Raw genomic sequence first — 24,026 nt, 5'->3', positions numbered from 1 at the left:
CTGATATGCCTAATTTAGAGGTCTCTCGTGACAATTTTGGGACTGCTCAACTCAGAGACCCCACTTTGACACGATCAAGGGAAAATGTGAAGGTTTTAAATGGTATACCACAGTATCCAGGTGCTGAACATGAGTTTCCCCATATGGCTGTTAATCAAATGGCCTCTCCAAAGCTTATTGCCATAGTGCTTTTTTACATGTTTCCTCGCACAAGCATACCAAAGGAGATCCTTAATGATCAAGGGACTCCTTTCCTGTCCAAGGTCACTAAAGAAATATGTAAGCGCTTTAAAATTAAACACCTGCGTACTTCCGTGTATCACCCTCAAACTGATGGCCTAGTTGAAAGATTTAACAAGACACTGAAGGGCATGTTAAAAAAAAAGTGGTTAGCAAGGATGGAAAGGACTGGGATTATTTATTACCTTAATTCATGTTTGCAGTTCGTGAAGTACCGCAGTCCTCAACAGGTTTCTCCCCATTCAAGCTCTTATATGGCAGACACCCACGTGGTCTCCTTGACATTGCTAAGGAAACTTGGGAACAGGAACCCACCCCTTACCGAAGTGTAATAGAGCATATTAATCTCATGCAAGACAGAATAGCTTCTGTCATGCCCATCGTCAAACAACACTTAGAGCAGGCTCAAGAGGCCCAAAGTTAGAACCTTTAACCCAGGTCACCGAGTGTTGGTGCTAGTGCCCACTGTAGAAAGTAAATTATTGGCTAAGTGGCAAGGGCCATTGGAGGTAATAGAAAAAGTGGGAGAGGTAAATTATAAAGTGTACCAGCCTGGTAAAAGAAAGCCTCAACAGTTGTATCATATAAATCTGCTCAAACCTTGGAAGGACAGAGAGGCTCTGTCAGTAGCGAGTTCCCCTGGCAATGTTGCCCCAGAGTTGTCAGCAAATAAGGTAAACAACCTTTGTAATAATACTGTAGGTGTGCATATTTCAGAGTCCTTGTCCAAGTTTCAAATGCAGAAGACAAAAGAATTTGTCTCAAGAAACACTGTGTTCTCAGAGTTGCCTGAGCGCACTTCAGTTATCAAACGTCACTAAGCCGCAGGTACGAGTTCACTTGAAACCATATAGAGTACCTGAAGCTCAGAGACAAGCTATATCTGAAGAAGTAAAAAAGATGTTAGAACTTGGGGTGATTGAAGAGTCGCAAAGTGAGTGGTCCAATCCCATAGTCCTAATCCCAAAGCCAGATGGTACACTGAGATTCTGTAATGATTTCCGAAAATTAAATGAAGTGTCAAAGTTTGACGCATACCCAATGCCGAGAGTGGATGAATTAATTGAGAGACTTGGCCATGCAAGGTATTTCTCTACTCTTGACCTAACCAAGGGGTACTGGCAAGTTCCCCTTACTAACAGTGCTAAAGAAAAAACGGCTTTTCTCGTTCCAGAAGGCCTTTTTCAGTATGTCACCATGCCCTTCGGGTTACATGGGGCTCCAGCAACCTTCCAAAAGTTAATGGATATCATCCTTAAACCGCATCGTGGATATGCTTCTGCTTATCTAGATGATATCATTATTTTTAGTGGTGACTGGGAAAGTCATTTACCAAAAGTGCAGGCGGGGTTGGATTCCCTCCGGGCAACTGGGTTAACAGCAAAGCCTAAGAAGTGTGCTTTAGGTCTTGAGGAAGCACGTTATCTAGGGTATATAATTGAGAGAGGTGTAATAAAACCTCAGGTGAATAAGGTAGAAGCCATTCAAGATTGGCCCCGGCCCATAACCAAAAAACAAGTGAGAGCCTTTTTGGGAATTGTGGGGTACTACCGTAGGTCTATCCCAAACTTTGCTAGTGTAGCAGTACCCGTGACAGACCTCACCAAGGGAAGTAAGTCGGCCATGGTAAAATGGAGCACAGAAGCCGAGAGTGCATTTCAGGAGTTAACATCTGCCCTTTGTAGACAACCAGTGTTGATGACCCCAGATTTTTTTAAAAAAGGTGTTCACTGTACAGGCTCACGCCTCTGATGTCGGTTTGGGGGCAGTCCTGCCACAGGAGGTTTGGGGAGAAGAACATCCCGTTACATACGCAGAGAAAAATATAGTATTGTCGAACGGGAATGTCTGGCAATTAAATGGGCTCTAGAGACCCTAAGATATTACTTGTTGGGTTGACAGTTCAGGTTGGTGACAGATCACTCCCCCCTTACTTGGATGAGTCAGGCCAAGGTCACAAGGTGGTTTCTGACTTTACAAAACTTTAAATTTTTGGTTGAGCACAGGTTAGGCAAACTGCAAGGGAATGCCAATGTCCTATCCAGAACACACTGTTTGGTGAGTAAAAGTGTTCGGCCCCACAGGTTGTGCGGAACGGAAGCACGGAACGGAACACCACAGAAGCACTCCGTAGGAAGGCATCATCTGCCTTCCCTGCCATTGGGTCCCCGTCACAGCAGCGTGGGGACCCGATGGCCACGCCGACCCGTCAGGATACTGCACGTGCCTCGGTCAGCGCTGATCGTGGCCATGCAAGGGTTAATGCGCCGGCATCGGTGTTTTCACCGATGCCAACGCATACAGCAGGGGTGTGGCTATCGGTAACTGCCAGACCCCTGAAGCTGATCGGGCGGGCGCAGCTCCTGCACTCGCCCGATCAGAGCGCTGGTATCCTACGGGTACGGCACTGGTATCCTACGGGTTAAAATGTGAACGCTGTTTCCAATACTTACACGTTAAAAATGTTTTCTTTGATTTACAGTGAAAATGGTTATGACTAGGTGGCAGTCAATGAGGGGACCGCTTCTAGAAAGGTTATAATCAAGAACTTCGAGCCCTGAGTCGATCTGGAGGAACCTCAAGGCCCCAAAACCGATTCCATGATGCCTTAGGGTTCCTACGCCTGACGCTGGCATTGCAAAGGTTATTTAAAAAAAAAAAAATTATAGTGTGATATGAATTGTTTCTGTTGTAAGATTAATGTTTGCTCCTTTTGACCGGAAGGGGCTGACCAAGACAGAGGAGCTTTTGGCCTCTCTGTCTCGAGCAGCCACCTACAGTCAGATGGAGTAAATGCCGCTGCTCAGGATACTGCTGGTCCCCTACCGGGTTCCTCTGTCAAACTCCCCCGGGAGTGGATTAATGCCGTCTTCCAGCCATTTTTGGCTCGTCAGAGGACCGGTAGGAGCCGTCAGGGGGATTTAGAGGAACTTGTAAGGATTGTTTCTGACACCTTACAAAGTTTTTCAGATGAGATGACTTAATGCAATGCCTAGAGAGGACGGAGACCTCGCATCAATTCACCCCAGCCCATCATTATCTGTTAACTCTTCTCACCCAGATGGGCCTAATGACGCCTGAGCAATTGCATGAGGTCAAGCTACTGCTTGAGAACGGGATCTGGGAAATCATGCACCGCCTTCGGTCCCAGTCCCATCCCACTCCCATCCCCCGTGCAAATGCTATTCCTCCCAGTCTTATCCCCGTCCCATTCCCAACATCCATCCCATTTCCATCCCCCCAAGCATGTGTATTCTCATTCTTTTACTTCTTCTCCTCTTCACTTCTTCCTCCAACCTCTTTCCCCACTCCCTATACACATGCTCGGGAACCCTCGTCACCATCCAAACCCTCCTCTCTCCACACCCCACAAATCCCTTCTGCATCTATTTCCAGACCTCGTGATTTTTTGTCAGCAGGATTGACGGAGGACAGAGGGGCAACCATTGCCGGTCCAAGGCCATGACGGTCCACCCCCCCACCACCTCAGTTTCAGCAGTTATGATGTTATTTTTATTTTGGTTTGTTAACTTATTATGTTAATACAAAATTTGGGGGGTTTTACTACTGTCTGTGTATGTTTTTATTTCTTATTTCCGTCATGGAAAAAGAGCCGAGCATAGTAAAGAGATAATAATTTTTGATTTGCTCCATACAGGTCATTGTGAAAACAATGAGTCAGATTATCGGGTATGAACATTTCTGCTGCATATCAGTAGAAGAATGAGTCAAAAGCTCATTCCTCAAGTGAAATAACAGTCAGTGCAAGAACACTGTAATTTCTGTGCAGCAGATTGTGCGTTGAGTAGCAATCTGCTGCTATGAAACATGACACATGTATGAGGACATAGTGATCAAATTTTCTCATACAGTTGAGTTCATTGCAGCATAAACATGTACATAGATTTTTTCTTTCATGACAATATGCTGACAATATTATTGTATTTGGGCTCTGTCCATTGTGGGAATCACTCTCTGTGTGGGAGTGTGATCCTCTGTTTTGGTGTACACTGTAAAAAAAAAAAAAAAAACTGCAGAATTGCTTTTTTTTTTCCCAGTTTTACCTCAAGACTTTTTTTTCCCCATTTTCCAATACAAGATATGGTAGATTTAAAGGTACCTTTAAAATACACTTGTCCCACATAAAATAGGCCCTAATAGAGACATATTGTCCTGCCATCTCATTGAGCTACCACTAGATGTCCTTTGTGCACTTTTAGTGGAACAGCATGCCAGGACAGGATAAAACAATTTTCATTTTCGATTTTGAGCTGTCATTTTTTTCCTTCATACCTTTCAAGAGCCATAACTTGTTTTTTGCAAAAGAAAGGCCTATGAGACAAAGGACTCTTTCGCACGAGCGGATGTCAAGCTGGTAATCCACTGCGTGAAAGAGAGCCAAGCCCCGTTCCGGACAGCAAAGGCACAGAGCATTAACAGGATTAAGAATGCTCTTTGCCTCTCTGACCCTTTTACTACAAAATCACAGTGAGATAAAATTGTCACTGTGATTTTGTAGTAAAAAGGTCACAGAGGCAAAGAGCATTATCAGTCATGTTAATGCTCCGTGTCTCTGCTGTCCGGAACGGGGCTTAGCTCTTTTTCACGCAGCAGATTACCCGCACGGCATCCGCTCATGTTAAAGAGCCCTAAGGCTGTTCCATTGATAAGTGGCACTATATTGTATATAAGAGGATCAGATCACAGGGTCATCCTGTATTTCAGTTTCCAAATATCAGGCTGTGCATCTGAAGTTAACTTTGACTTTATTCTGGATATAAGCAAAATGACTATAAAACTTTCCAATATTTGAAAACTGTTTGATTGTGTTTATTTTAAACTGTTACCTAAATCAAGCCTATCATAAATAAAAAGTAAGTTTGTCTGAGGAAAATCTCTGAGATGGGGCTTGTGGTTACATCCATTTTTGTAGAATTTCTTTGCACGCTGCTGCAGAGATCACGTGGCGTAACTTTCAAGGTTGGTTAAGTGTGTTTGTGAACCCTGGACCAGAAAGACATCAAAAACCATAAATAATGAGCAATATCCACCTGTGGTGAACCACAATGAAAGCAAGAATCTGAAGGGTTGATCATAAAAGCCTTTAACAGATGTATGATGAACATGAGATGTATGACCTATGGAAGGTCTGCAGAAGGTCTTGAGAAGATCAGATCTACCCGAAAAGGTTCAAATATTTACTCCAAGGCCCTGTTTCTTATTGCAGACCTTGGATAAGCAAGTTTGGTGCTGCCTGTTTATGATTGTTTGTCCTTTAGTCTCTTCCACCTCACAGATGAGATGGTAGATGCCTTTTATGCCCAAACCTGGCAATTTTGTGCTCCCCTGCACTGAGCCTATCAGATTATTACATTTAGATTGTATTGTTCAGAATGAATGGCCATGCCCCAGCTGTCCTCACCTAATTGGATGGCCAGCAACAACGCCCTGTGGCATATTATTCAGCCAGACTTGGTCCTGTGGCCAGAGGTGCCCCTTTCTGCATCAGAGCTGTAGTAGCTGTACAAGCCATGCTTGATAAAAGCTCTGAGTTAGTCCTGAACCACAAACTGACAGTGATATTACATCTATCCTCATGAAAGTACAACCTAAAAATCTTTTTGTTGCCCGCTATTTGAGAATGCAGTGTTAGATTTTGTTGCCTGACAATGTTGTTGTCCAAAAGGTGTAATACTTTGAATCCAGCCACCCTGTTGCCTCTGGAACGAGGAGGGAGGGAAGAGTTAGGGAACTTAAACTTTTCTTCCAGATCCAGAGGAAGAGGCTTATGACTGTTTGCAGATGATGTCATAAGAGACAGCAGGATGTGGTAATTCAGATCATGTGTAGGGATGAGCGAACTCGAACTGTATAGTTCGGGTTCGTACCGAATTTTGGGGTGTCCGTGACACGGACCCGAACCCGGACATTTTCGTAAAAGTCCGGGTTCGGGTTCGGTGTTCGTCGCTTTCTTCGCGCTTTTGTGACGCTTTCTTGGCGCTTTTTGAAAGGCTGCAAAGCAGCCAATCAACAAGCGTCATACTACTTGCCCCAAGAGGCCATCACAGCCATGCCTACTATTGGCATGGCTGTGATTGGCCAGAGCACCATGTGACCCAGCCTCTATTTAAGCTGGAGTCACATAGCGCCGCCCGTCACTCTGCTCTGATTAGCGTAGGGAGAGGTTGCGGCTGCGACAGTAGGGCGAGATTAGGCAGATTAACTCCTCCAAAGGACTTGATTAACTGATCGATCTGCAGCTGTGGATCATTGAGCTGCTGATCCTCAATTGCTCACTGTTTTTAGGCTGCACAGACCGTTTGTCAGTCACATTTTTCTGGGGTGATCGGCGGCCATTTTGTGTCTTGTGGTGCGCCAGCACAAGCTGCGACCAAGTGCATTTAACCCTCAATGGTGTGGTTGTTTTTTGGCTAAAGCCTACATCAGGGTGAAGCTGTCACACCAAGTGCATTTAACCAGCAATAGTCTGTTCATTTTTTGGCCATATACAAAATCAGGGGCAAGCTGCGCCTGTCACCAAGTGCATTTAACCCTCAATGGTGTGGTTGTTTTTTGGCTAAAGCCTACATCAGGGTGAAGCTGTCACACCAAGTGCATTTAACCAGCAATAGTCTGTTCATTTTTTGGCCATATACTAAATCAGGGGCAAGCTGCGCCTGTCACCAAGTGCATTTAACCCTCAATGGTGTGGTTGTTTTTTGGCTAAAGCCTACATCAGGGTGAAGCTGTCACACCAAGTGCATTTAACCAGCAATAGTCTGTTCATTTTTTGGCCATATACTAAATCAGGGGCAAGCTGCGCCTGTCACCAAGTGCATTTAACCCTCAATGGTGTGGTTGTTTTTTGGCTAAAGCCTACATCAGGGTGAAGCTGTCACACCAAGTGCATTTAACCAGCAATAGTCTGTTTATTTTTTGGCCATATCCCAGTCTAATTCTGTCACTAAATCCATACCGGTCACCCAGCGCCTAAATACTAGGCCTCAAATTTATATCCAGCTAAATCTGTCCCTAGTGCTGTAGCTGGGCGAGTTATTTAGTGTCCGTTCAAGCACATTTCTTGTTCTGGGTTGAAATACAATTCCCAATTTAGCAATTTCATAATTTAGTGGTTTCTGCTATATCAGAGCTATTTGAAATCTATCCCTAAAAGGGTATATAATATTCAAGGTGCACATTGGGTCATTCAGAATAACTTCACACACACCCGCTACTGTGTATTTCCAAGTCTAATTCTGTCACTAAACCCATACCTGTCACGCAGCGCCTAAATACTAGGCCTCAAATTTATATCCAGCTAAATCTGTCCCTAGTGCTGTAGCTGGGCGAGTTATTTAGTGTCCGTTCAAGCACATTTCTTGTTCTGGGTTGAAATACAATTCCCAATTTAGCAATTTCATAATTTAGTGGTTTCTGCTATATCAGAGCTATTTGAAATCTATCCCTAAAAGGGTATATAATATTCAAGGTGCACATTGGGTCATTCAGAATAACTTCACACACACCCGCTACTGTGTATTTCCAAGTCTAATTCTGGCACTAAACCCATACCTGTCACCCAGCGCCTAAATACTAGGCCTCAAATTTATATCCCGCTAAATCTGTCCTTAGTGCTGTAGCTGGGCGAGTTATTTAGTGTCCGTTCAAGCACATTTCTTGTTCTGGGTTGAAATACAATTCCCAATTTAGCAATTTCATAATTTAGTGGTTTCTGCTATATCAGAGCTATTTGAAATCTATCCCTAAAAGGGTATATAATATTCAAGGTGCACATTGGGTCATTCAGAATAACTTCACACACACCCGCTACTGTGTATTTCCAAGTCTAATTCTGTCACTAAACCCATACCTGTCACCCAGCGCCTAAATACTAGGCCTCAAATTTATATCCCGCTAAATCTGTCCCTAGTGCTGTAGCTGGGCGAGTTATTTAGTGTCCGTTCAAGCACATTTCTTGTTCTGGGTTGAAATACAATTCCCAATTTAGCAATTTCATAATTTAGTGGTTTCTGCTATATCAGAGCTATTTGAAATCTATCCCTAAAAGGGTATATAATATTCAAGGTGCACATTGGGTCATTCAGAATAACTTCACACACACCCGCTACTGTGTATTTCCAAGTCTAATTCTGTCACTAAACCCATACCTGTCACCCAGCGCCTAAATACTAGGCCTCAAATTTATATCCCGCTAAATCTGTCCCTAGTGCTGTAGCTGGGCGAGTTATTTAGTGTCCGTTCAAGCACATTTCTTGTTCTGGGTTGAAATACAATTCCCAATTTAGCAATTTGATTATTTAGTGGTTTCTGCTATATCAGAGCTATTTGAAATCTATCCCTAAAAGGGTATATAATATTCAAGGTGCACATTGGGTCATTCAGAATAACTTCACACACACCCGCTACTGTGTATTTCCAAGTCTAATTCTGTCACTAAACCCATACCTGTCACCCAGCGCCTAAATACTAGGCCTCAAATTTATATCCCGCTAAATCTGTCCCTAGTGCTGTAGCTGGGCGAGTTATTTAGTGTCCGTTCAAGCACATTTCTTGTTCTGGGTTGAAATACAATTCCCAATTTAGCAATTTCATAATTTAGTGGTTTCTGCTATATCAGAGCTATTTGAAATCTATCCCTAAAAGGGTATATAATATTCAAGGTGCACATTGGGTCATTCAGAATAACTTCACACACACCCGCTACTGTGTATTTCCAAGTCTAATTCTGTCACTAAACCCATACCTGTCACCCAGCGCCTAAATACTAGGCCTCAAATTTATATCCCGCTAAATCTGTCCCTAGTGCTGTAGCTGGGCGAGTTATTTAGTGTCCGTTCAAGCACATTTCTTGTTCTGGGTTGAAATACAATTCCCAATTTAGCAATTTCATAATTTAGTGGTTTCTGCTATATCAGAGCTATTTGAAATCTATCCCTAAAAGGGTATATAATATTCAAGGTGCACATTGGGTCATTCAGAATAACTTCACACACACCCGCTACTGTGTATTTCCAAGTCTAATTCTGTCACTAAACCCATACCTGTCACCCAGCGCCTAAATACTAGGCCTCAAATTTATATCCCGCTAAATCTGTCCCTAGTGCTGTAGCTGGGCGAGTTATTTAGTGTCCGTTCAAGCACATTTCTTGTTCTGGGTTGAAATACAATTCCCAATTTAGCAATTTCATAATTTAGTGGTTTCTGCTATATCAGAGCTATTTGAAATCTATCCCTAAAAGGGTATATAATATTCAAGGTGCACATTGGGTCATTCAGAATAACTTCACACACACCCGCTACTGTGTATTTCCAAGTCTAATTCTGGCACTAAACCCATACCTGTCACCCAGCGCCTAAATACTAGGCCTCAAATTTATATCCCGCTAAATCTGTCCCTAGTGCTGTAGCTGGGCGAGTTATTTAGTGTCCGTTCAAGCACATTTCTTGTTCTGGGTTGAAATACAATTCCCAATTTAGCAATTTCATAATTTAGTGGTTTCTGCTATATCAGAGCTATTTGAAATCTATCCCTAAAAGGGTATATAATATTCAAGGTGCACATAGGGTCATTCAGAATAACTTCACACACCCGCTACTGTGCATTTCCAAATCTAATTCTGTCACTAAACCCATACCTGTCACCCAGCGCCTAAATACTAGGCCTCAAATTTATATCCCGCTAAATCTCTCGTTACCGCTGTCCTGTTGTGGCTGGGAAAGTTATTTAGTGTCCGTCAAAGCACATTTTTTGTTCTGGGTTGAAATACAATTCCCAATTTAGCAATTTCATAATTTAGTCGTTTCTGCTATATCAGAGCTATTTGAAATCTATCCCTAAAAGGGTAGATCATATTGAAGGTGCACATAGGGTCATTCAGAATAACTTCACACACACGCTTCTGTGCCTTTCCAAGTCTAATTCTGTCACTAAATCCATACCGGTCACCCAGCGCCTAAATACTAGGCCTCAAATTTATATCCCGCTGAATTTGAATACAATACATTGGGCCAAATAATATATTTGTTGTTGTGGTGAACCATAACAATGAGAAAAACATCTAGTAAGGGACGCGGACGTGGACATGGTCGTGGTGGTGTTAGTGGACCCTCTGGTGCTGGGAGAGGACGTGGCCGTTCTGCCACATCCACACGTCCTAGTGTACCAACTACCTCAGGTCCCAGTAGCCGCCAGAATTTACAGCGATATATGGTGGGGCCCAATGCCGTTCTAAGGATGGTAAGGCCTGAGCAGGTACAGGCATTAGTCAATTGGGTGGCCGACAGTGGATCCAGCACGTTCACATTATCTCCCACCCAGTCTTCTGCAGAAAGCGCACAGATGGCGCCTGAAAACCAACCCCATCAGTCTGTCACATCACCCCCATGCATACCAGGGAAACTGTCTCAGCCTCAAGTTATGCAGCAGTCTCTTATGCTGTTTGAAGACTCCGCTGGCAGGGTTTCCCAAGGGCATCCACCTAGCCCTTCCCCAGCGGTGAAAGACATAGAATGCACTGACGCACAACCACTTATGTTTCCTGATGATGAGGACATGGGAATACCACCTCAGCATGTCTCTGATGATGACGAAACACAGGTGCCAACTGCTGCGTCTTTCTGCAGTGTGCAGACTGAACAGGAGGTCAGGGATCAAGACTGGGTGGAAGACGATGCAGGGGACGATGAGGTCCTAGACCCCACATGGAATGAAGGTCGTGCCACTGACTTTCACAGTTCGGAGGAAGAGGCAGTGGTGAGACCGAGCCAACAGCGTAGCAAAAGAGGGAGCAGTGGGCAAAAGCAGAACACCCGCCGCCAAGAGACTCCGCCTGCTACTGACCGCCGCCATCTGGGACCGAGCACCCCAAAGGCAGCTTCAAGGAGTTCCCTGGCATGGCACTTCTTCAAACAATGTGCTGACGACAAGACCCGAGTGGTTTGCACGCTGTGCCATCAGAGCCTGAAGCGAGGCATTAACGTTCTGAACCTGAGCACAACCTGCATGACCAGGCACCTGCATGCAAAGCATGAACTGCAGTGGAGTAAACACCTTAAAACCAAGGAAGTCACTCAGGCTCCCCCTGCTACCTCTTCTGCTGCTGCCGCCTCGGCCTATTCTGCTGCTGCCGCCTCGGCCTCTTCCTCCGCCTCTGGAGGAACGTTGGCACCTGCCGCCCAGCAAACAGGGGATGTACCACCAACACCACCACCACCACCTCCGTCACCAAGCGTCTCAACCATGTCACACGCCAGCGTTCAGCTCTCCATCTCACAAACATTTGATAGAAAGCGTAAATTCCCACCTAGCCACCCTCGATCCCTGGCCCTGAATGCCAGCATTTCTAAACTACTGGCCTATGAAATGCTGTCATTTAGGCTGGTGGACACAGACAGCTTCAAACAGCTCATGTCGCTTGCTGTCCCACAGTATGTTGTTCCCAGCCGGCACTACTTCTCCAAGAGAGCCGTGCCTTCCCTGCACAACCAAGTATCCGATAAAATCAAGTGTGCACTGCGCAACGCCATCTGTGGCAAGGTCCACCTAACCACAGATACGTGGACCAGTAAGCACGGCCAGGGACGCTATATCTCCCTAACTGCACACTGGGTAAATGTAGTGGCAGCTGGGCCCCAGGCGGAGAGCTGTTTGGCGCACGTCCTTCCGCCGCCAAGGATCGCAGGGCAACATTCTTTGCCTCCTGTTGCCACCTCCTCCTTCTCGGCTTCCTCCTCCTCTTCTTCCACCTGCTCATCCAGTCAGCCACACACCTTCACCACCAACTTCAGCACAGCCCGGGGTAAACGTCAGCAGGCCATTCTGAAACTCATATGTTTGTTGGACAGGCCCCACACCGCACAGGAGTTGTGGCGGGGTATAGAACAACAGACCGACGAGTGGTTGCTGCCGGTGAGCCTCAAGCCCGGCCTGGTGGTGTGTGATAATGGGCGAAATCTCGTTGCAGCTCTGGGACTAGCCAATTTGACGCACATCCCTTGCTTGGCGCATGTGCTGAATTTGGCGGTGCAGAAGTTCATTCACAACTACCCCGACATGTCAGAGCTGCTGCATAAAGTGCGGGCCGTCTGTTCGCGCTTCCGGCGTTCACATCCTGCTGCTGCTCGCCTGTCTGCGCTACAGCGTAACTTCGGCCTTCCCGCTCACCGCCTCATATGCGACGTGCCCACCAGGTGGAACTCCACCTTGCACATGCTGGACAGACTGTGCGAGCAGCAGCAGGCCATAGTGGAGTTTCAGCTGCAGCACGCACGGGTCAGTCGCACTACAGAACAGCACCACTTCACCACCAATGACTGGGCCTCCATGCGAGACCTGTGTGCCCTGTTGCGCTGTTTCGAGTACTCCACCAACATGGCCAGTGGCGATGACACCGTTATCAGCGTTACAATACCACTTCTATGTCTCCTTGAGAAAACACTTAGGGCGATGATGGAACAGGAGGTGGCCCAGGAGGAGGAGGAGGAGGAGGAGGAAGAGGGGTCATTTTTAGCACTTTCAGGCCAGTCTCTTCGAAGTGACTCAGAGGGAGGTTTTTGGCAACAGCAGAGGCCAGGTACAAATGTGGCCAGCCAGGGCCCACTACTGGAGGACGAGGAGGACGAGGATGAGGAGGAGGTGGAGGAGGATGAGGATGAAGCATGGTCACAGCGGGGTGGCACCCAACGCAGCTCGGGTCCATCACTGGTGCGTGGCTGGGGGGAAAGGCAGGACGATGACGATACGCCTCCCACAGAGGACAGCTTGTCCTTATCCCTGGGCAGCCTGGCACACATGAGCGACTACATGCTGCAGTGCCTGCGCAACGACAGCAGAGTTGCCCACATTTTAACCTGTGCGGACTACTGGGTTGCCACCCTGCTGGATCCACGCTACAAAGACAATGTGCCCACCTTACTTCCTGCACTGGAGCGTGATAGGAAGATGCGCGAGTACAAGCGCACGTTGGTAGACGCGCTACTGAGAGCATTCCCAAATGTCACAGGGGAACAAGTGGAAGCCCAAGGCCAAGGCAGAGGAGGAGCAAGAGGTCGCCAAGGCAGCTGTGTCACGGCCAGCTCCTCTGAGGGCAGGGTTAGCATGGCAGAGATGTGGAAAACTTTTGTCAACACGCCACAGCTAACTGCACCACCACCTGATACGCAACGTGTTAGCAGGAGGCAACATTTCACTAACATGGTGGAACAGTACGTGTGCACACCCCTCCACGTACTGACTGATGGTTCGGCCCCATTCAACTTCTGGGTCTCTAAATTGTCCACGTGGCCAGAGCTAGCCTTTTATGCCTTGGAGGTGCTGGCCTGCCCGGCAGCCAGCGTTTTGTCTGAACGTGTATTCAGCACGGCAGGGGGCGTCATTACAGACAAACGCAGCCGCCTGTCTACAGCCAATGTGGACAAGCTGACGTTCATAAAAATGAACCAGGCATGGATCCCACAGGACCTGTCCGTCCCTTGTCCAGATTAGACATTAACTACCTCCCCATAACCATATATTATTGGACTCCAGGGCACTTCCTCATTCAATCCTATTTTTATTTTCATTTTACCATTATATTGCGATGCTACCCAAAGTTGAATGAACCTCTCCTCTGCCTGTGTGCTAGGCCTAAATATATGCCAATGGACTGTTGCAGTGGTGGCTGACATGAAGCCTGATTCTCTGCTATGACATGCAGACTAATTCTCTGCTGACATGAAGCCAGATTGTCTGTTACGGGACCTCTCTCCTCTGCCTGGGTGCTGGGCCTAAATTTATGACAATGGACTGTTGCAGTGGTGGCTGACGTGAAGCCTGATTCTCTGCTATGACATGCAGACTGATTCTCTGCTGTCATGAAGCCAGATTGTCTGTTACGGGACCTCTCTGCTCTGCCTGTGTGCTAGGCCTAAATATATGCCAATGGACTGTTGCAGTGGTGGGTGACGTGAAGCCTGATTCTCTGCTATGATATGAAGACTGATTCTCTGCTGACATGAAGCCAGATTGTCTGTTACGGGACCTTTCTCCTCTGCCTGGGTTCTGGGCCTAAATTTATGAAAATTGACTCTTACAGTGGTGGGTGACGTGAAGCCTGATTCTCTGCTATGATATGAAGACTGATTCTCTGCTGACATGAAGCCAGATTGTCTGTTACGGGACCTTTCTCCTCTGCCTGGGTTCTGGGCCTAAATTTATGAAAATTGACTCTTACAGTGGTGGGTGACGTGAAGCCTGATTCTCTGCTATGATATGAAGACTGATTCTCTGCTGACATGAAGCCAGATTGTCTGTTACGGGACCTTTCTCCTCTGCCTGGGTTCTGGGCCTAAATTTATGAAAATTGACTCTTACAGTGGTGGGTGACGTGAAGCCTGATTCTCTGCTATGATATGAAGACTGATTCTCTGCTGACATGAAGCCAGATTGTCTGTTACGGGACCTCTCTCCTCTGCCTGGGTGCTGGGCCTAAATTTATGACAATGGACTGTTGCAGTGGTGGCTGACGTGAAGCCTGATTCTCTGCTATGACATGCAGACTGATTCTCTGCTGACATGAAGCCAGATCCTCTGTTACGGGACCTCTCTCCTCTGCCTGTGTGTGTGCTGGGCCTAAATATATGCCAATGGACTGTTGCAGTGGTGGCTGACGTGAAGCCTCATTCTCTGCTATGACATGCAGACTAATTCTCTGCTGACATGAAGACAGATTCTCTGTTACGGGACCTCCCTCCTCTGCCTGGGTGCTGGGCCTAAATATATGCCAATGGACTGTTGCAGTGGTGGCTGACGTGAAGCCTCATTCTCTGCTATGACATGCAGACTGATTCTCTGCTGACATGAAGCCAGATCGTCTGTTACGGGACCTCTCTGCTCTGCCTGTGTGCTAGGCCTAAATATATGCCAATGGACTGTTGCAGTGGTGGGTGACGTGAAGCCTCATTCTCTGCTATGACATGCAGACTGATTCTCTGCTGTCATGAAGCCAGATTGTCTGTTACGGGACCTCTCTGCTCTGCCTGTGTGCTAGGCCTAAATATATGCCAATGGACTGTTGCAGTGGTGGGTGACGTGAAGCCTCATTCTCTGCTATGACATGCAGACTGATTCTCTGCTGACATGAAGCCAGATTGTCTGTTACGGGACCTCTCTCCTCTGCCTGTGTGCTAGGCCTAAATATATGCCAATGGACTGTTGCAGTGGTGGCTGACGTGAAGCCTGATTCTCTGCTATGACATGCAGACTAATTCTCTGCTGACATGAAGCCAGATTGTCTGTTACGGGACCTCTCTCCTCTGCCTGGGTGCTGGGCCTAAATTTATGACAATGGACTGTTGCAGTGGTGGCTGACGTGAAGCCTGATTCTCTGCTATGACATGCAGACTGATTCTCTGCTGACATGAAGCCAGATCCTCTGTTACGGGACCTCTCTCCTCTGCCTGTGTGTGTGCTGGGCCTAAATATATGCCAATGGACTGTTGCAGTGGTGGCTGACGTGAAGCCTCATTCTCTGCTATGACATGCAGACTGATTCTCTGCTGACATGAAGCCAGATTCTCTGTTACGGGACCTCTCTCCTCTGCCTGTGTGTGTGCTGGGCCTAAATATATGCCAATGGACTGTTGCAGTGGTGGCTGACGTGAAGCCTCATTCTCTGCTATGACATGCAGACTAATTCTCTGCTGACATGAAGACAGATTCTCTGTTACGGGACCTCTCTCCTCTGCCTGTGTGTGTGCTGGGCCTAAATATATGCCAATGGACTGTTGCAGTGGTGGCTGACGTGAAGCCTAATTCTCTGCTATGACATGCAGACTAATTCTCTGCTGACATGAAGACAGATTCTCTGTTACGGGACCTCCCTCCTCTGCCTGGGTGCTGGGCCTAAATATATGCCAATGGACTGTTGCAGTGGTGGCTGACGTGAAGCCTCATTCTCTGCTATGACATGCAGACTAATTCTCTGCTGACATGAAGACAGATTCTCTGTTACGGGACCTCTCTCCTCTGCCTGGGTGCCGGGGCCTAAATATCTGAGAATGGACTGTTCCAGTGGTGGGTGACGGGAAGCCAGATTCTCTGCTATGGAACCTCTCTCCAATTGATTTTGGTTAATTTTTATTTATTTAATTTTTATTTTAATTCATTTCCCTATCCACATTTGTTTGCAGGGGATTTACCTACATGTTGCTGCCTTTTGCAGCCCTCTAGCTCTTTCCTGGGCTGTTTTACAGCCTTTTTAGTGCCGAAAAGTTCGGGTCCCCATTGACTTCAATGGGGTTTGGGTTCGGGACGAAGTTCGGATCGGGTTCGGATCCCGAACCCGAACATTTCCGGGATGTTCGGCCGAACTTCTCGAACCCGAACATCCAGGTGTTCGCTCAACTCTAATCATGTGCTCTTTGTGCATGGATCGAGGTTGACCAGGATGGCAGGTACTACACAGTTGGGCAGTGGTGATTAAACATGACACTCTAAAAAAAGCATAGTCCACACCACCACACATGTCTGCTCAAGTAGTGGAGCTAAAGACTCTGAAGATGGCTTGCAGATATGCATATGGAAAAACAGCCAACATTTATACTGATTCCAGGTATGCCTTTTGGGATAGCCCACGACTATGGGCCCATTTGGAAAGCCAGAGACTTCCTGACCGCTTCAGGTAAACCCATCGAAAATGGGGAAGCAGTGAGGTCTCTGATGGAAGCCCTTATGTCACTAACTTGAGTGGCGGTGACAATAAAAGGTCACTGTAAAACAAACTCAGAGGAAAAAACCACGGCAGATCAGGCGGCAAAGATGGCTGCCAAATTGCCTAGGTAGAACCCTGCCTTAGCGGCCACAGCTCAGGTCCCTGAAATAACACCTCCTGTCTCACTGTAAGTTCTTAAGACATTACAGAACCAGCTGGGGAAGGAGGAAAGGGACTGGAGGATGAAAAGGGGGGGGGACTACAAATGAGGAAGGCCTAATACAGTTCCAAGGGAAACTTTGCCTTCCCAGGTTCCTCTACCCCACAATGGCACAGGCAACCCATGGAGTGACGCACCAGAAAAAAAAAATGCTATGTGTGATTTAGTACATAGTGCATGGTACGCCCCAGGGTTCAGAACTGTAGCAGTCAGATATATTCAAGGATGTATGATTACCAACACAACGTGTGGTAAAGCATCTGGCGACCGTCCCTGGGTACCGGTAGGACCTGCTGGTTACTAAGTGCCGCCGCACACTCATATTTATGTATATTTTTCATTTGGGATAATTATTGCAAATTGAAAGGTTGTTGACCTACTTATCCCAATGTTCATCTTTGCACACTATATTTAGGATCTTATCATTTTTATCTGCAATTTCTAAATAAATGTTGTTATGTTTTAGGATTATCTTTTCTGATTTATGTTTTGACTCCACGTAATCCAGAGCGCAGACATATATCAGATCTGACCTCTCACTTTTTTTTACTATTATTTGATTGTAATTTAGGTATGGCAGGCTTTTTGGATGGTGGTATTAATACAGAGACATGGTTAGAGGAGGCTTAAGAGGTATTTTCTGACAGATCCTATCAACAGAAAAAGTGTATATGCTCTTTCAAGGTCGCCTTTAAAGAGCTTAATCGACTCTATAAGGAAAATTTGGCAAGCTGGTGGGGAGGTACAAAGCCTTGATAATTATATCAAGCAAGGCATTGTACCTCATAGACTTCGTATCTCTGTTACCCCCGTGCATAAACAACGAAGCCCAGGGTTTAATACCCGTTGGGAGCAACTTGCTACAAAAAGCTCTCTCCAACTGATGACACTTTTATTGGAAGAGGAAATAATTAATCTAAATAGCCTAACCGAGAAACTTAAAACCCAAGTTGAGATTACTAAAACTTTTGCTAGCGATCCTGAATCAATCAATCAGTCCAGCAGCACATTCTGGGAGGAAAGTATCTGCCATCTATTAAGCAACCCCTCACTGTGTCACACTTCCCAGATATTGACTGGGATCATGGTTCTCCCTCAACTGCAAAAGGGAGAAGATTCCTCACCTTGCTGCAGGACAACTTTATGGGCCAGTTTGTAGAAGATCCCATGAGATCTGTTGGATCTGGTAATTTCAAACAATGCAGAGCTTGTTGGAAGTGTTACTGTTCGAGAAATACACTGCCTGTCCCAAAAAAAGTTGCCACCTGGATTTAACTAAGCAAATAGTTATGAGCCTCCTATTGGATAATTACTGCATGGGCGATTATCTTTCAGCTGGCAATAAGTTATTTAACCCCAACTGGTGCAATGAGTTGCTTCTCATTTCTTAAACAACCATATCGAAAGACACATCTCGTGGTCGTGGAAAAGATGTTAGTGTGTTTGAGACGGGTCAAATCATTGGCATGCATCAAGCAGAGAAAACATCTAAGGAGATTGCAGAAACTACTAAAATTGGATTAAGAACTGTCCAACGCATTATTAAAAACTGGAAGGATAGTGGGGACCCATCGTATTTGAGGAAGAAATGTGGTGGGAAAAAAATCTTGAATGATCGTGATCGGCGATCACTTAAACATTTGGTGAAATCAAATTGAAGAAAAACAACAGCAGAACGCAGGGCTATGTTTAATAGTGAAAGTAAGAGCATTTCCACACGCACAATGCGAAGGGAACTCAAGGGATTGGGACTGAACAGCTGTGTAGCCGTAAGAAAACCACTAATCAGTGAGGCAAACCAGAAAAAAGGGCTTCAATTTGCTAGGGAGCATACAGATTGGACTATGGAGCAATGGAAGAAGGTCATATGGTCTGATGATTCCAGATTTACCCTGTTCCAGAGTGATAGGCGCATCAGGGTAGGAAGAGAGGCAGATAAAGTGATGCACCCATCATGCCTAGTGCCTACTGTACAAGCCTGTGGGGGCAGTTCTATGATCTGGGGTTGGTCAGGTCTAGGTTCAGCAACAGTATGTGCTCCAAGAATGAGGTCAGCTGACTACCTGAACATACTGAATGACCAGGTTATTCCATTAATGGATTTTTTCTTCCCTGATTGCACGGGCATATTCCAAGCTGACAATGCCAGGATTCATTGGGCTCAAATTGTGAAAGAATGGTTCAGGGAACATCACAGAGTCCAGACCTCAACCCCATTAAGAATGTTTGGCGCAGGTGGCTTTGCGCAGCAGTCAGACTCTACCATCATCAATGCAAGATCTTAGTGAAAAATTAATGCAACACTGGATGGAAATAAATCTTGTGACATTGCAGAAGCTTATCGAAACAATGCCACAGCTAATGCGTGCCCTAATCAAAGCTAAAGGCGGTCCAACTAAATATTTTTGGTGGCGACTTTTTTTTTTGGGACGGGCAGTGTACTAGATAATAGTGACCACAATATAATTATATTCCCCCTGCCTGAACTATAAAAAGCAAACTCTGGCTGGGAGAGCAAATACACTGAATTTAAAAAAGGCCAGTTTCCCCGGGTTGATGGCAGCATTTCAGGGTATAGACTAGGAGCAGCTACTGTCACATAATAATACTGAGGATAAATGGGAGAGCTTTAAAGAATAAACAGCTAAAATTAAACCCCACATGTCTTATAGCCACTGTAAAAAGGGCAATAAATAACAAAAAGGGCATTTAAAAAATACAATTCTGAGGGGTCAGCTGTAGCCTTTGAAATTTACAAAGGTCTTAATAAAATCAGTAAAAAAGAGATAACACCTGCAAAAATAAATGAACAGCAAGTAGTGAAATAGCAAAACAAATCCCTAAAATAGGTTAGAGCCAATAACGGAAAAAGAGGGGGGGGGGGGTCACTGAAGATAAGGAAAAGGCAGAGTTACTAAATGTTTTTTTTAGCTCTGTATATACAAAAGAAGAGAAAGGAGCTGATATTGGTGGTGCTGGGGCTGTTAGTACATCCAGTAATATACTCAATTGGCTAACTGTAGATACGGTCCAAGCTAAGTTAAATACGGTAAATGTGAACAAAACTCCGGGTCCAGATTGGCTACACCCAAGTGTTCTTTAAAAACTCAGTTATTGCTGTACCCCTGTTCACAATTTTTTAAGATTCTCTAGGGACTGGTACAGTGCGAAGTGACTGACGCAAGGCAAATTTGTTGCCCATATTTAAAAAGGGCTCTAGGTCTTCCATAGGTAATTATAGACCAGTAAGCTTAACTTCTATTGTGGGAAAAATGTTTGAAGGACTCTTAAAGGTCTTGTCTCACTTCAGCCTCTATCATGCAGAGAAAGTTAATACAATGCACTAATGTATTGTTATTATCCATATTGCTTCCTTTGCTGGCTGGATTCATTTTTTTATCACAATATATACTGCTCGTTTCCATGGTTACATCCACACTGCAATCCTTCAGAGGTGGCCGTGCTGTACACTATAGGAAAAAGCGCTAGCCTCTCTGGTAGGCGAGGCCGTGATAGTGCACATAGGCTAGTGCATTTCCCTATAGTGTGTAAGCACGACCACTGCTGCTGGATTGCAGGGTGGTCTTAACCATGGAAACGAGCAGTTTGTCATGTGATAGAAAAATGAATCAAGCCAGCGAAAAAAGCTATATGGACAACCACCATACATTAGAAACTGTATTAACATTCTCTACATGATAAATGCCACTTGCTGAAGTGAGACAACCTCTTTAACCACTTGAACAACCTCTTTAACCACTTCAACCCCCCCTAGCTGAAACACCCTTAATGACCAGGCCACTTTTTACACTTCGGCACTACACAAATTTCAGCGTTTATTGCTCGGTCATGCAACTTACCACCCAAATGAATTTTACCTCCTTTTCTTCTCACTAATAGAGCTTTCATTTGGTATTTCATTGCTGCTGACATTTTTACTTTTTTGTTATTAATCGAAATGTAACGATTTTTTTGCAAAAAAATTACATTTTTTACTTTCAGTTGTAAAATTTTGCAAAAAAAACGACATCCATATATAAATTTTTCGCTAAATTTATTGTTCTACGTGTCTTTGATAAAAAAAAAATGTTTTGGTAAAAAAAAAAAATGTTTTGGGTAAAAGTTATAGCGTTTACAAACTATGGTACAAAAATGTGAATTTACGCTTTTTGAAGCAGCTCTGACTTTCTGAGCACCTGTCATGTTTCCTGAGGTTCTACAATGCCCAGACAGTACAAACACCCCACAAATGACCCCATTTCGGACAGTAGACACCCTAAGGTATTCACTGATGGGCATAGTGAGTTCATAGAACTTTTTATTTTCTGTCACAAGTTAGCGGAAAATGATGATTTTTTTTTTTCTTACAAAGTCTCATACTCCACTAACTTGTGACAAAAAATAAAAACTTCCATGAACTCACTATGCCCATCACAAAATACCTTGGGGTGTCTTCTTTCCAAAATGGGGTCACTTGTGGGGTAGTTATACTGCCCTGGCATTCTAGGGGCCCTAATGTGTGGTAAGTAGTTTGAAATCAAAATGTGTAAAAAATGACCTGTGAAATCCCAAAGGTGCTCTTTGGAATGTGGGCCCCTTTGCCCACCTAGGCGGAACAAAAGTGTCACACATCTGGTATCGCCGTACTCAAGAGAAGTTGGGGAATGTGTTTTGGGGTGTCATTTTACATATACCCATGCTGGGTGAGAGAAATATCTTGGCAAAAGACAACTTTTCCCATTTTTTTTATACAAAGTTGGCATTTGACCAAGATATTTATCTCACCCAGCATGGGTATATGTAAGATGACACCCCAAAACACATTGCCCAACTTCTCCTGAGTACGGCGATACCACATGTATGACACTTTTTTGCAGCCTAGTTGCGCAAAGCGGCCCAAATTCCTTTTAGGAGGGCATTTTTAGACATTTGGATCCCAGACTCTGCGCAGAGCTGCCGCCTCTGGACCGCGGATCTGCGTTAGGCGGTCCGGAGGCGGTTAAAGAGGCTTTGTCACCAGGATCAACCCTATTAAACCAGACATACTGCCTGGTATGGCTCACCGTGCTGAATAAAACTATATCTTTCTTTTGTCTGTATGATAAACGGCTACAGAGTTATCAGCGTTTGTATTCATATGCAAATTACAATTTCGAGCACTCAGAGGCGGGGCTGAATTACCTGAGCACTGCTATGTAACACCCCCTGAGCTCTGCACCCCCCCCCCCCTCCCCTTGACTGACAGGACTAGACAGCAGGCTGAGGGCAGAGCCCTGTCCTAGAGCTGTGGGTTAGCATGAAAATATCACATACACAGGGCCAGTGCAAGGATTTTTGCCAACACAAGCGAAGCTATATTTTTGCGCCCCCCCCCCCCCCCCCCAGCTCATCTAGCCCTGTCCCCTCTGCAGAAGCTGGCTTCTCCTCTGTGTGGTCCTGGTATCTTCTCTCTGCTTCAGACAGTCGCTGGTTTGAGGACCTTATTTTTCGCCCTCTAAGACGTTTTAGAGGAGGATAATAAGAAGAAAAAAATTTCCATTACACCTCAGGTCAGACCAGCAATCAGACCCCCAATGTTAATCAGACCTCAGCTCACAGCCCCAATCAGACCCCCAATGTTAATCAGACCTCAGATCAGACCCCAGATCAGGCCCCAAATGCCTCAGATAAGACCCCCATGTCAGACATCAGCCCCCCATGTCAGCTATCCTGCCCTCATGTCAGCCATTAGCCCCTCATGTCAGCCATTAGCCCCTCATGTCAGCCATTAGCCCCTCATGTCAGCCATTATCCCCCCCATGTCAGCCATTAGCCCCCCATGTCAGCCATTAGCCCCCCATGTCAGCCATCAGCCGCTTGGTCTACCTTATGGTAGCGCCGGCCCTGCACATACACTATAGCTTCACCACACTGAGATCTGCTCAGACAGCTAGATTAAATAATAGCATTCAATGTCAATGCTGCTTTTAAGGCCACCAGGATATTCTCATGCATTAAACGAGGCATGGAATCGCGGGGCAGGGATGTAATATTACTACTTTACAAAGCGCTGGTGCGGCCTCATCTGGAATATGCAGTTCAGTTCTGGGCACCAGTCCATAGAAAGGATGCTCTGGAGCTGGAAAAAGGACAAAAGAGAGCGACTGAACTGATTCATATCCCCACCTATCCCTTGGTTGAACTTGATGGATTTTTGTCTTTTTTGCAACCGTATTAACTATGTAAATATTACTGGGGCATTATTAATACTGGGCGCATTAATATTACTGGGGGGAAAAGTAGGAGGAGTTATTATCGTTGTTCATTATTGTTGGAGGCACTATTGTGAGCATTATTATTACTGGGGCACAATAGGCAGCATTATTATTAATGGGGGGCACGCACAATAGGGGCCATTATTATTGCTGGGAAAATTATAGAAGACACTATAGGGACATTATTATTACTAGGGGTATTATAGAGGACACTAAATGGTCATTATTACTGGGTGAATTATAGCGGACACTATAGGGCCATTATTAGTTGTGGTAGGGTTGTTGCGGGTATCGAAATTTCGATACCCAATCGATACTTTTGTCCCGGTATCGATACGATACCGGGATTTCAGTTTTTTCGATACTGGGCTGCGCTTCTGCGCACTCATGTTCTCTCAGCAGCACGGGGAGAAGGAAGCTGTCCTCCTCCCTCCCCCTGTGCTGCTGCCGCTGCCACCAATGAGAAGAGAGGGGCGGAGGAGGGCGGGCGCACTGCGCCACCAATGATAGGACTATTCCCATTTCCCACACAGAGCGGCGCCCAGCGATGTCTCAGCACTCACCATTAGTCCTGGGCGCCGCTCTGTTCGCCCGCAGTGCCCC

Source organism: Bufo gargarizans, chromosome 2 (assembly GCF_014858855.1).
Source record: "Bufo gargarizans isolate SCDJY-AF-19 chromosome 2, ASM1485885v1, whole genome shotgun sequence".
NCBI classification, from domain to species: Eukaryota; Metazoa; Chordata; class Amphibia; order Anura; family Bufonidae; genus Bufo; species Bufo gargarizans.
This window is presented reverse-complemented; position numbering follows the sequence as displayed.